Below are 14,734 nucleotides of genomic sequence, written 5' to 3' on the forward strand. Positions count from 1 at the left end.
AAGGCAGTTCACAGTCTGTTCCTTGTAGGTCCCAAGGCTCCTTCTCAGGCCCTGGCTGTGCTGCAGGGATGCTGTGGGTTGGACACTTGCTCTGGTGGTGGCCACACACCTCTGGGCTTTGGGTGGTGGGACACTTCTTCCCAGTGTCAGCCCCCTGTCGGGTTAAGATCCCCTTCCAAGTCTGGCCTGCAAGAACCCTTGGCTGGGGGTGTCTTTCTGCACTGGGCCCTTTGCCCAGGTCCCCCCTTGGCTGGCCCCAGTTGCTCACCACACCTGGCTCCAGCCCCAGCTCCACTCTGCCTCAGCACTGCTGCTGCTGCTCTGCCTCCAGCCCCCTGGGCTGCTTCTCTGGCCCCTCTGGCTCTGTGGTTGCAGCCCTGCTTCCAACAGAGGATCTGCTCTCCCTGGGCTGTGTCTCTGGCTCTGGGGCTGCAGCTCTGCTCCCTAGCTCAGCTTGGGCCCGTGATCCACATCTGAGCTTTCCTGGGAATGTTCAAACTAACATGTAAACAATGGTGTTGGCCTGCAAAAAGCTGAATCATTCATGGACATGTGACTTGCCCAAGTGGCTACAAACTCCATCTTGTTGCTGTGACTTTGCACAGAAGAACAAAGGGGTTTCCACCCTTGAGAGAAAAAATATAAAAGGCCCTGGAAGCCTCTCCATTTTGTCTTAAGCTGGCTCAAGAGATGGCCTCTCCACCCCAAAGAGATGCCTGAAATAAACTAGAACAAAGGACTGTAACTACAGGGTGTGAATGATTGCTGGACCCAGGCCATAAGCTGCAACGTTGGTCTGAAAAAGATTGGGCCCAGACTAGGAAGGAGTCCAGTTTGTGAAAGAAGCTTATTGGGACATCTCTGAGGGTGACATTTATCTGTATTCAATTTCCTACTGTGTTAGGCATAGACTTGCATGTTTTCTTTTATTTTGCTTGGTAACTTACTTTGTTCTGTCTGTTATTACTTGGAACCACTTAAATCCTACTTTTTATACTTAATAAAATCACTTTTTGATTATTAATTAACCTAGAGGAAGTAATTAATGTCTGGGGGAGCAAACAGCTGTGCATATCTATATCAGTGTTATAGAGGGTGGACAATTTATGAGTTCACCCTGTATAAGCTTGATACAGAGTAAAACCACTTTATTTGGGGTTTGTATCCCATTAGGAGCTGGGTGTCTGGGTGCTAGAGACAAGAGCACTTGCTAAGCCGTTTTCAGTTAAGTCTGCAGCTTTGGGGGCATGGGTCAGATCCTGGGTCTATGTTGTAGAAGATTAGCATGTCTGCCTCAACAAAACAGGGTTCTGAAGTCCCAAACTGGCAGGGAAGATGGGCTCAGAGGTAGATTCAGCACGTCAGGTAACAGTGCCAAGGGGGTCTCTGTGACCGAAACCATCACAATAACCTATAACATTACTGTAACAACAACGCTGAGTGCATCATGAGCCTTCCGAAGATACCCAATATGACAAATTTTGCATTGGATACCACATAATCATTTTATAAAGATGAACATAGGCGTGTAGAGTTTCCTTCCCAGGTACAGAGTGTCACACCATCTGACTGTCCTCTTTTTGTAGTGCCACCAACACCAACAGTGGAAACAAGAATGCCTTTTGAAGGGATCAGGTTATGCCATATAGGAAGTGTCCATCAGAAGTCCTGACCAGCACACTCAGAAAAAGTTACAAATAAAAAGGTGAAGAGAAGTAAAATTCTAAACTTTTACCTCCACATTAACTCATATTTGTTTACAAAACCAATTCAACATTTTAATGTGTATGTGTTTGTGTGCAACAGTAAACACTAGAGAGAAGTGGGGTGGGGGAAAGGTGGGGAGTGGGTGGGGCAGGTGAATTCTCCTTTGCTGTATTGACCCCATGGGCAGGGATAATGATTGTCCCTCACATCCATCTCAGTCCATCCCACCACGCTTTTAAAGAACACCTTCAAACTATTTTCCCCAAAAGGTACTTGTAGTTTGATCAATGTTGTCCATTTATTTGTGTTGCTTCATGATGCATTTTTTCTGTTACTGAATGAAATGCCACAAAATTATATATATATATATATATATATATATATATATATATATATATATATATATATATATATATATATAAAAGGTGGCAACTAAATCAGACTTTTTTTACCAATTTATTGAAGGAAAACTATTTTAACCAAGATAGTTTATTTTAAAACATTACTTAGTTCACTCTAACTGAACTGGAAAAGGAAAAAGAAACCAGATTCAGATAGTAGAAAGGATCTGATTGCCTGTGAGTATCCAAAAAACATGTGGTTTATCAGATTTAACTGTCTGCTTTTTCTCTGAGTGGCCATTCCCAGAGTCTTTTGACACAGACTCGTGAACAATATATGGTCACAGCAAAGTGTGTTACACTTTTACAACATAAAAGCAATCTCTGAAGAGGAAAAGATGAGAGTGGTAGTATTTATTGGGGGATATCTGTCACTGTGTTTGAGATATCCCAGATTTTATGGTTTCCATGATCCATCTCATGCCGATATGTCAGGCTTTGGCAAAAGAACCAGCTGCTCACAAAGATAGCGCTTTTCATCTTTGCATGGACCAGAGGAAAGCTCTCCACTTGTGACATGTGCACAGTTCCCATCAATGTATCCTTTCTTTACTGCAAACCTATGACAGAATAAAATGTAGAATACAACTAGAATGAAGTAAGTCATTCTAGTTATATCTCTATTACTGCCTTATCTTTTTCAAGTTAAAAATATCTGTAACTTAATCATATGACAAAAAAACAAATAATTTTAATAATAACAAAACAGTTTGGGAAAGCAGAGGGGCCATTATTAAAAAAAATCATCAGCAAATTTGGTATTTATGAATGTGAGGGAATAATTGCATTGGCTAGAGTCAGGAGTAGTGCATCACATGTGGTGCAAACTTTTCACTTAACTGCCAGTGCACCTCAGCCATGACACAACCTCCTCTCTACTCATTTTTTTCTTGAATTCCTACTGCCCTCAGTTTTGCCGATGCACTTCATTCTTTATCTACAGCACCTGCATTCCCTCCACTTTTGGTGTTTCATCAGCTATAGCTTTTGATCAATGCGTTTCAACCTCGACTTGCCCCATCAGCTCCTGATTTGAGCCCTGATAGAATTTTTAAAAATATATTTCAATGATGACGTATTGCATTCCTTTTTATTGAAGCTTGAGTTTCTCTCTGTCATCGCACTGTCAATTCACTTCATTGAAATGAGAAGTTTCTAGTTGTGTCTGGAACTTACCAGTCAGTGGAGGAAGCTTTGGCATTCACCCGCATCCACGACCTGTTGGTCTTGTCACTTGATAATCCTGTGCTGTTAGAAGTTGCCAGGGGGCTCATGAAATCCTATACAAAGACAAAGCCAGTTTATTCCTTTCCCTGCTCATCTCATGGGTATACCTACATCAGGTAGTTGCTCGTTTCACAACTGTATGGATATCAGGTACAGTGATGTGGTTAACAGATCCCTATGTCCTGAGGTAGCTTCATGGTTAGGGCCCTACTAAATTCACAGCCATGAAAATCACCTCACATACCATGAAATATTGTCTCCCCCCGTGAAATCAGGTCTTTTGTGTGTTTTTACCCTATACTATACAGATTTCATGGGGGATACCAGCATTTCTCAAACTGGGAGTCCTGACCTAAAAGGGAGTTGCAGGAGGGTCACAAGGTTATTTTAGGGGGATTGCAGTATTGCCACCCTTACTTCTGTGCTGCCTTCAGAGCTGGGCGGCCGGAGAATGGCAGCTGTTGCCCGGGCGCCCAGCTTTGAAGGCAGCACTCTGCCAGCAGCAGTGCACAAGTAATGGTGGCAATATCATATCATGCCACCCTTACTTCTGTGCTGCTGCCTTCAGAGCTGGGCTGCTGGACAGTGGCAGCTGCTGAGTGAGGGTCCAGCTCTGCAGGCAGCGGCACAGAAGTAAGAGTGGCAATACCACACCATGCCATCCTTACATCTGCACTGCTGCTGGCAGTGGCTCTGCCTTCAGAGCTGGGATCCCAGCCACCAGCCACCGCTCTCCAGCTGACCAGATCTGAAGGCAGCACCACAGCCAGCAGCAGTGAAGAAGTAAAGGTAGCAGTACTGCAACCCCCACTAACCTTGTGACCCCCCCCCCCACTCATACAAACACAGACCTCCTTTTTGGGTCAGGACCCCTACAATTACACCACCATGTAATTTCAGACTTAAATAGCTGAAATCATGAAATTTATGAATTTTAAAATCCTATGACTGTGAAATTGACCAAAATGGACTGTGAATTTGGTAGGGCCCTACTCATGGTTGATCAGCTCCATTAGCCAACCTGATCACATTCTTCATTTCCTTCACAAGTGTTTGCTGTAGAAACTGTGACAGCATTCTTTGTTGGTTAATCTCTATTCACTCTCTTGTCTAGAGGACAATACCTCCCCTAGATAACTTCTGAGACAGAGAAAAATGCCCAGAGTGATTTACAGGGTTTTTTTATACTACAGTAATAGATGTAGCTTGAATATGAAAAGTACTGGTGACATTGGGGTTTTGCCTTGCATCAGGTGCCTTTTAATTTAATTTAGGGTTCAGTTATGGTGCTAATGCTGGGGAGAGATGAGGAGGTGTAAGATAATTAGCATCTAGAAAAAAATCATAAAGCTAGACACCAAATGAAGCCAAATCTCTTTTTCCATTATCCTCTTTTCACTAAAAAATCTTCTATTCGCTGTTTTGAATATGCAGCTTTCCAAAGACAAAGATACTCTACCAGCTCTTCTTTGTTTTCTATCAGGAGGAGTCTGGAGTCAGGAGAAGAGCAGGCCTTTTGACTCTCCAGCCAAGGTTTGGATTCAATAGAAAAGTGGTAAAATTTCTTTCCGAGGGGAAACCAATTTTCTGGGCTAAAACAATGGGGAATCCGGTGGCACCTTAAAGACTAACAGATTTATTTGGGCATAAGCTTTCATGGGTAAAAACCCCACTTCTTCAGATGCATGGAGTCATCCCCCCCAGCCAGGTCCCCCCATCCATCATGGTTAAGATCGAATATGAAGTACTGGCAACAGGAGGTAAGCAGCAGACTCCAATGGCTGAGGAAGAGAAACCACCTGCCCCCAAAACTGAGAAACTCATGGCCGTTACAACCAAGGGGAGGAGGCACTGAGTGGTGGTGACCAGGGACTCTTCTGATGTGAACAGAGGCATCCATCTGCTGATCTGACATGATGTCGTGGGATATGTTCTGCCTTCCTGGACCAAGCTTTATGGAAAGGTTGCCAAGGCTCATCCATCTTTCTGACTACTAAAACCATGCTGCTTGTCCACATTGTCACTAATGATACTGAGAGTGACTAAAGGGCTCTTGGAGCAAGGATGAAGGAGTCGGGGCACAGGTGGTGTTTTCCTCCAATCTCCCGATTGAGGGTAAGGAGCTAGGCAGGGACATGCACATCCTGGAGGTGAATCCATGGCTATGACAGTAAATGGAAAAACTTAGGGTTCCTTGGCCATGGGATGCTGTTACACAATGAAGGTTTGCTAGAAAGAGATGGGGTCTACCTAACCAAGAAGGGGGAAAGTGTCTTTGTACACTGATTTACCCGCATAGTGAGCAGGTCTTTAAACTAGATTTGGAAGGGCCGGGTTACAAACAGCAAATTATCATGTTAAGTATTCTCACACCTCTTGTCAAACTATCTGTAATGGGCTATCTTGATTATCACTACAAAAGTTTTTTCTCTTAATTAATAAGAGTTGGTAGGACAACTCCCACCTTTTCATGTCCTCTGTATGTGTATATATATCTCCTTACTATATGTTCCATTCTATGCATCCGATGAAGTGGGCTGTAGCCCACGAAAGCTTATGCTCAAATAAATTTTTAGTCTCTAAGGTACCACAAGTACTCCTGTTCTTTTCATGATGTGAAGGTGTCACCAGTCCTTGCTGTGGTCTTTCATGGGATCTCTATTGTCCCCTAACTGACTTTCTTTGGTTAGCTCCTAGTCAGGAAAATTCTTGGCCCCGGCCCCTAATTGGGCTGAATGGTCTGCTTCTGTCCTTTTGGGCTGCATTTCTGCAGGCAGCCTGCTGTCTCAGGCCTTTCTGCCTCCCTTCCTTCTCTGAGCTCTCTCCTTTTATAGCAGGCCCTGTTTTCCCTATTGTTTGCAGCTGTGGGTCCCTGCCTCCATGACTGGCAGTTGTGGCAGCTGCATGGGTGTGTGATCTGGCTGTTTGCCCATAGGAAGGAGAGGCTCCCCTCCCCCCTCTGCCTGTTCTCAGTATGGGTAAGGGCTGTTATAAAGAGGCTGGTGATTGACTGTTCTCAATGTAGGTAGGGCAAGAAGTAATTAATTTAATCTTCAGCGGGAGAAATTATGTTTAGATATTAGAGAGGTTTTGGAATCCTCATCTTTGGAGGTTTTTATGAATGGGGTAGACAAACACCTGTCAGGGATGGTCTAGGTATATTTGCAGGTGGCTGGACTAGAAGACCTCTTGAGCTCTTTCGAGATCTACATTTCTCTGATTACTATATTCTTATTCCCTCCTGTTTTTTTCTTGCTAAACTCCTCTCTGGTGGTCTTTCAACATGTGACTTAAAACATGTTATCCTCCTTTACATTTCCTTAAGACTCACTTCTGAGTTATACAGTGAGTGTACATTTTTGATAAATAAGTATAAAAAGAATTGTAATCCAATTAACACAAAATCTCATAATCTGATATTCATCAGTGTAGCAACAGTGTTGAGGATTTAATATGAAATTATTTCAGTCTAAAGTTACAGCACATAGATGAAAACTTTTTTGCCCCTTTCCTAAAATCTTAGAATCGTAGAAGATTAGGTTTGGAAGAGACCTCAGGAAATCATCTAGTCCCATCCCCTGCTCAAAGCAGGACCAACACCAACTAAATCATCCCAGCCAGGGTTTTGTCAAGCCGGGCCTTAAAAACCTCTACGGATGGAGATTCCACCACCTCCCTAGTAACCCATTCCAGTGCTTTACCACCTTCCTAGAGAAATAGCGTTTCCTAATATCCAACTTAGACCTCCCCCACTGCAACTTGAGATCATTGAGAACAGCCAAGCTCCAACCTCTTTGGAACCCCCTTGAGGTAGTTGAAGGCTGCTATCAAATCCCCCTTCACTCTTCTCTTCTGCAGACTAAACAATTCCAGTTCCCTCAGCCTCTCCTCATAAATCATGTGCCCCAGCCCCCTGATCATTTTTGTTGCCCTCTGCTGGATTCTCCAATTGAAATATTTTGTCATCCAACAATTAATTTTGAAAATAGAATGTCAATTAGATATAAAATGTTATGTTTAGAGCTGACATTTCATATTGAAATGATATGTAATTCAAAATGACAAATGTAAAATATTGCTTCAGAAAACAGAAAAAATCTTGAAATCAACATTTTCCCATGGATAAAACTACATTTTTGACTGAACATATATGACCAGATCTAGTTACCAGATTGATAGATATAAAGGAGATTACAATTTTCGTCTCAAAGAACCATCCTTTCCCAAAATGACATCCACATGTATCTTCAGCGTCCACCAAATAATCTCTCGTTCTAATCCTCTCCCCATTTTTAGAGTTGTTTGGGGATATATCTGGTTCCTGCTTTGATTTCAATGTCACACACAGTCAGCATTTCCCAGAATCTTCCAATTGGCCCAAATTTAGCTTGTCTTTTTCTTGGTACTGTTTCCACTCTTGTCTCGAGTATTTCAGTGTCTAGTCAAAAATATATAAAGGGGCTTATAGCACTGTAGTAGCAGAAACTGATAAATTCAATGTTTCTCATGATGTTCATGCTGATGATGCAGTTCCAGTCTTGTGCATGCAAACTCTGTTCATGCCAATACTACTTGCACCCAGTGGTTTTGTAGCCTCTTTCTGGTGATGATAATGGTTGCACTGATGGTGATGTAAACTCATAGACTCATAGACTTTAAGGTCAGAAGGGACCATTATGATCATCTAGTCTGACCTCCCGCATGATGCAGGCCACAAAAGCTGACCCACCCACTCCTGAAATAATTCTCTCCCTTGACTCAGCTGTTGAAGTCCCCAAATCATGATTTAAAGACTTCAAGTCACAGAGAATCCTCCAGCAAGCGACCCCTGCCCAGCAAGCGAACCCTGCCTCATGCTGCGGAGGAAGGCGAAAAACCTCCAGGGCCTCTGCCAATCTACCCTGGAGGAAAATTCCTTCCCGACCCCAAATATGGTGTAAAAGAAAGTGCAAAGAATTAGAGAGATCCTCCAGTATCCCTCTGGTCCAGGCCATGGGACAGGAACTCCTTCTAACTGACCAGAGGACACCTCCACAGGTATCATCTCCAAGTGCTTATGGCATCTTTCATTGTTAGGGACTGTAATTGCTGTAAGATTTTCCTCTTCTGTCTAAATCAGGAAGTGAGTATTGATGGGTGAAATTTTCAAAAGTATCTAAGAACCAGATTGAAATCAATGGGATTAAGGAGCCTAAACACATTTAAAAATATGTCCCTAAGTGACTTAGGAGCATAATTAATGTTGAAAGTCAATGGGACTTTAGCAGGAGTGGTCTGTCCCCTTTAAGGTAGGGACTAGGGGTCAGTCAATCCCTATTCTTTGGTATGTCTCATCAAGGTTTTGGGAGTTTGGATATACACAAGGGCCTAGGATGAGACAGAGACAGATATTGGGAGGGAGGAAGCAGTCTCGGAGGAATAGTTAGTGTTTGGGGGCAGTGACCCCCCCTTTCATGAGACAAGCACGCTGCCAAATTGCCTCCTAGGTGAAGGATTCAGTGCAACCCCATGCCCTCCAAGATTTACCAGAACAATCTTTTGGTTTTATTCATGAACAGGATACCTCACTGCTGTGTGTCTTCCTGTAGATTTTCTCTTGTAGATTTCACAGTCTCTCAATAAGCAAATAGGCATCCATTGTGAGGCATGCAATACACAAATGACCAGACAGGGAGATAGATGTCTATTACTTCCTTCCTGAAGGGAACATTTCTAAGGTATGTCACCTCTTGGTGACCTGCCTTAACTCCTAATTTTCAGTATAGCTACATAATTTCTTAACTATTACTTATATTTTGCAATGATCGTAATGACCAGTGGGCTACTGCTCTTGGTAGAGACCTCAGATGTCATCCTTCGGTTAATAGATATGAAGATGTCTAACCCAGGGAATCCCTGTAAAATTATATTCAACCCTGCACCCTCTTCTGGTTGGCACCAAGTGGTCCCTGGGCCATAGCTTCACAGCTGTCTTGTACCAGCCCTGGCTCTAAGGAACATTTAAAGGAATTTTTAAAATTGTGACTCTATATTGTAAACCATAGTTTAGTTTTGAAGGGCACTTTTTGGTGTGGTAATATTGTGAATTAATTTTTTTTTCATTTCCCATTAAGCAAACAGATGGCAGGAAAAGTTCACCCAGCAGCAGGAAATTCTGGAAAATCTCACTCACCAGCAGGAAATTGAACCTCACCCAGAAGCTGCAAGAAATTCAGGAGAAAACCTCTGAGGAAAAGGAAGATCTCCAGGCCAACAATGCAGAGCTTTTAAAGTCTTTGCAATCCTTACAGTCAAAATGTACCAATCTATGGCCTTCTAATGACAACTACTGTGTGTTTCTTGTATGTGACTTCAGACTGAAATAAATAGTGAGCAGAATCCTCTACATTGATTAAACACCTGGAGCCAGACCCTGAGTTGTAAGAAGGGGGGAGGGATAGCTTAGTAGTTTGAGCATTGGCCTGCTAAACCCAGGATTGTAAATTCAATCCTTGAGGGGGCCATTTAGGGATTTGGGGCAAAAATCTGTCTGGGGATTGGTCCTGGTTTAAGCAGGGGGTTGGACTAGATGACCTCCTGAGGTCCCTTCCAACCCTGATATTCTATCATTCAAAGATAAGAATGGCCATAATGGATCAGATCAATGGTCCATCTAGCCCAGTAATCTGTCTTCCGACAGTCACAAATGTCAGGTGCTTCTGAGGCAATGAACAGAACAGACAATTACTGAGTGATCCATCCCTTGTTGTCCACTCCCAGCTTCTGGCAATCAGAGGGTAGGGATACCCAGAACATGGGGTTGCATCTCTGACCATCTTGGCTAATAGCAATTGATGGACCTATCCTCCAGGAATGCATCTAATTCTTTTCTGAACCCAGTTATCTTTTTGGCCTTCATAACATCCCCTGGCAAGTTCTATGAAGAAGTACTTCCTTTTATTTGTTTGAAACTTGCTACCTATTAATTTCATTGGGTGACCCCTGGTTCTTGTGTTATGTGACCTTGGTCTCGTCCCATGCATAACAGATCCCTAATCCTGAATACGTCCTCTAGGGATGCCCATATTGCACATAAATAGTAATAAAGCTGGAATGAAACAAATGCGAGGAAGAGATTCCAATGGCCTGAACTCAGTAATGTGTGTGACTATGGGTTAGGATCTTTGCTTAATAATGTCCTTGCCTCCAAGTCAGTGCCATAGGCAGCAAAGTGGAGTAGGGTGGGGTGGAGTTGAGGCTGTTGTAATAACCTGAAATCCAGAAAAAAAGCTGATTTCTTAGGATGTATTTTTCAAAGGAGTCTATAAGAGCTCTTCCTCCCCCCACATACATGATTCTCACCAGATGTAGTACTCCCCACTTTCATAGCCATCAATTAACATAATTTTAAAACAATTATCCTGCCCACCAGAATGACCTGGTATTAACAGCTACTTATGATTTTGCCATGTCATTGGTATGGCTGACAGTAATGTATGTCTTTCGTTCCCAGTTCTTTAGTACAGAACAATTACAGTAAAGAATGTGCATTCTTTGTTTCTGAAACCACTCCAGTGTTTGTACAATCACCCGTAGATGTGCCTGTAAGAAGGAGGCAGTTGAGCTGAAGTCCCTTGCACTGTTATGAGGAAAAACATAGAAACTCTGAGATTCATATCTGGAAACATCCCAGACCAAAAGAGAAACTTGGAAAGAATTGCTGCTTCTTGGCTTTGCTGAGCTGTGTGTTGCTATTTTTATATCATACTGCAGTTATCAAATTCTTTGCTGTATAACTATATATAATGTCAAATGTTTGTAACAGTCTTTTCCTAACTTATGATTGTAAAAATGGAGATGCTGAATTTTCTACCCTTTTCCACATGTCTGCTGTCAACCACATTTTGGGCCAAATTTTGCCATTGGGTACATGTGTGTTTGGATATATGGAGGTTAGCTGGAAGGGACATGAAAAGGGGTAGGAGCTTCAAATCTCTGCCAGCCAATTAGATCATTTGTTTACTCCTACTACTCTCTGTTTTCTCATTACTCAAAGTCAGATATTATTGTACTCTAGTTCTAAGACCCAACTATGTGTTGCTAATTTGAGAATGGCTGCCCAGGGAGACTCCGAGCTCAGTGTTGACTAGTTTTTTTGTTTTGTTTTGTTTTTCCTGTAAAATTTTCTAAGCGCTGTATGGGGAGAGATTGTGTTTTGAAAATACAAGCTATGCAGACCACCTGAGTCTAGCGTAAGATCACTGGTTGATGTCTGCATCTACTCTGGAAAAGGGAGATTAAGTATAAATAGGGAATTTTTGTCAAAAGTATGTGTTTCAAGTTCTGACAATTCTAGCTGGTGGCAGCCCTTCTCAAATTAGCAACTTGAGAATTTCCTGTGTGATTTCAGGCAGAACACTGTTAAGTGAATATTTCTTTCCCTGTCCAAACCCACGGTACCTATGTATATGTTTAACTATGATTCAGGCAAAGATTGGGGATTGTTCTTCTTGTACCCAAAACACTTCATTGCACCCCAGTTCCGTTGAGGTGAAGTGACTTGACTGTAGTGAGCAGATCCAGGGTAGAGCCAGGAAGTGCACTCAGGTCTCCATTAGGCTACATTTGCCTCCCTCGTAAGGCAAGTCAGGAACGCAGAGACCATGGGCTAGACTCTGATCTTGTTTATATCACTATAAATAGGGAGTGAATGTATTAACTTCAATGGAGTTTCATTGGGTTTACACCAATGTACACCAGTTTACATCAATGTAACTGAATCTCGCCCCATGATTTAAGAAGTGCAGAGACACTAGCTGATCAATGGTTTCTTAAGCAACCTTGTTTAATAAATTCAATATTTAACTGACCTCAACTAGGTTAAATTTAACACCTTAGGGCTCGCGTAAATCTACAAAGAGAGAAGATCCTGTGAGCGCTTTGTGCGGGTGCAGCGCACTTCAAACCAGCAGAGTGAGAACTTCCTGTGCGGTTTCAGATGGAGCATTGCAGAGTGAATAATTCTTCTCCTCTAAGCTCCTGTTGTCCATCTCCTTACAAGGCAGTGACAGGGTGATACCAGACTCTCTCTCTCTCCATCCCCAAGGGATTTTCATAAAGGACAAAAAATCTGCAGCACTTCAAGCTCTAGTTTCTGCCCTCCAGCCTCCTATCAAAAAGCTACAAAGGTATGAGTTCCACATTCTTCCGGGGCTTTAATTGGTAGGGTACATATTTGTTACAAGAGGTATAGGTGATTGCTTCTGTAAAATTCAAAAATTGAGTGAAGTTAGTTATTCTGAAATGGACTTATTTCTGCATCCTGTACAAAATGTTTCTTCTGATTAAAATTTGAGAGACACTATAAAATATAGTATTATTTTATCATTATTAATTTTAAGGGACTAAGAAAGGACTTATTATCTCAGACAAACCAGCATTAGAAGTTTACATTTCTATATTTTTTTCATCTCTTGTGCAGTATGTACACTTGATAACTGTAGACACCAAATCTACAAGATTAACATAAACTGGAAAAGATAGGAAATATAATATCCTGATTTTAGTGAGGAATTTGACAGAGTTTCTCAAGAAAGCTTACTTGGGTAATAAATTCAAAAAGTCTTGGATAAGAATGTTATCACTGAACAAAAAACTGGTTGAAGTACTGTGAACTAAGGTTAATGATAAATAGAAATGGGCTGAGTTTAGTGGCAGGATCTTTGTTATTTATCATCTTCATAAACACCTTGGAAACTGCAGTGAATAGACTGTTAATATATTGTATATTTACATAATCCCATTCTCAGATTATGCTAAATGGAGGGGCATTACAAACACAAACAAGACCCAATAGATAACCCAAAGCAGTTTGGAAAGTTTAGCAAAATGATGCAAAAATAAAATTAAAACTATTACATCTGTTGTAATAATCCAACACACAGTTATTCAGTGGTAGGGAGAAATGGAAAGCAGTAATGAAATAGGAAACTGAGGGCAGGTCTACAATACAGCCTAAGTCAATCTAATTTATGTCGCTCAGGGATGTGAAAAAGCCCCCTCCCACCCTTGCCTGAGCAATGCATGTTTTGTGCTGTCCACACCAGTGCTATGTTGGTGGGAGACATTCTCCCGCCGACAAAGCTTAGGTTTCTTGCTGAGGTGGAGTAATTGCACCTATGGGAGAACACTCTCCTGTAGGCATAGTTTGTCTTCACCAGACATGGCACAGCGTCTCAGCTGCATCAGTGCGCCTGTGCCAATGTAGCGCTGTAGTGTAGACTTGCCATGAGAGTGGATAGCAGATTGGATATATTCTTGTAATTCATTATGTTAACGAAAAAGCTAATAACATTTTGTGCATAGATATGTGCATCTTACTACTGGACAGTCTCTCTCTCTCATTGGCTCCAATGAGAACATGGCTAGAATTCAGTTCTGTGCATTTCCATTTTGATTAATTATTAGTAGTATTTTATTGTTTGTTTGTTGAACACCTACTGTGTAGCTAACTGCATAGCACAGAGAGGAGATGGGCCAAGATTTTCAAAAATGAGTGCCTAAAGTTGGCCACTTAAATCCATATCTATACACTTAAAAACTGATTTATGTTCAAAAACATTGAGCACCCATCAGCCCCTCTAAAGTCTATAGTTGCTACTGGGTGCTCATATAGACTTAGAAGCCTAATTTTTATCACCCATTTTTGAACATTTTGATCATGGTCCCTGACCCAAAGATTTAGATAAACACATCTTAAAAAAAAAAAAAAAAAGAAGAAGAAGAAGCAGGAAGTGGTGGGCATTTTGGAAGGAATTCAGAAAATAAGACATTTGCTTTATTAAAGGGGCTGGAGGGACTGATTTATAAAGAAAGCCTGAAGAACTAAACATATGTAATGAATTTGCAAACCAATGTTAAAAGGGGATGAATGATGACTGTCTAGAAATATTGAAAGTGTATCATCATCAAAGAGGAAAATTGGTTGTTTAGGGTGCTGTGAAATTGTAGAACTTGGTGTAAAGGGACAGCATTAAAACACTATAGTTTCCCAAGACAAGTGGTGGAAATCCCTCTGCAAGAAACATTTAAAATTACACTAGAAAAAGCAATCGAAAGAATCATGTTATAAATATATGAATGGGAACAAACAAAAATGAAAAAAAATAATTCAAATGAAAACAGTGATCATAATCCTCCCTCCCTCAATCAGCTAGTGGGAAAGAGGACCGCCTGCCCCTTGTGACATTTCTGAACTCAGAACTATGTGCCATATTCCAAGTGCAATGGGAGAGAGGCTTTGTTATTCCAAAACACCCAGTTATTCTGCTATGATAATTACTGTTGTGGTTTCTTAGTACAAGTATCAGTTTTCATCAGATCCCATTGTTTATCTCAGTCTACTAAATCCAACCTTTTTA

Source organism: Chrysemys picta, chromosome 1 (assembly GCF_011386835.1).
Source record: "Chrysemys picta bellii isolate R12L10 chromosome 1, ASM1138683v2, whole genome shotgun sequence".
NCBI lineage: Eukaryota > Metazoa > Chordata > Testudines > Emydidae > Chrysemys > Chrysemys picta.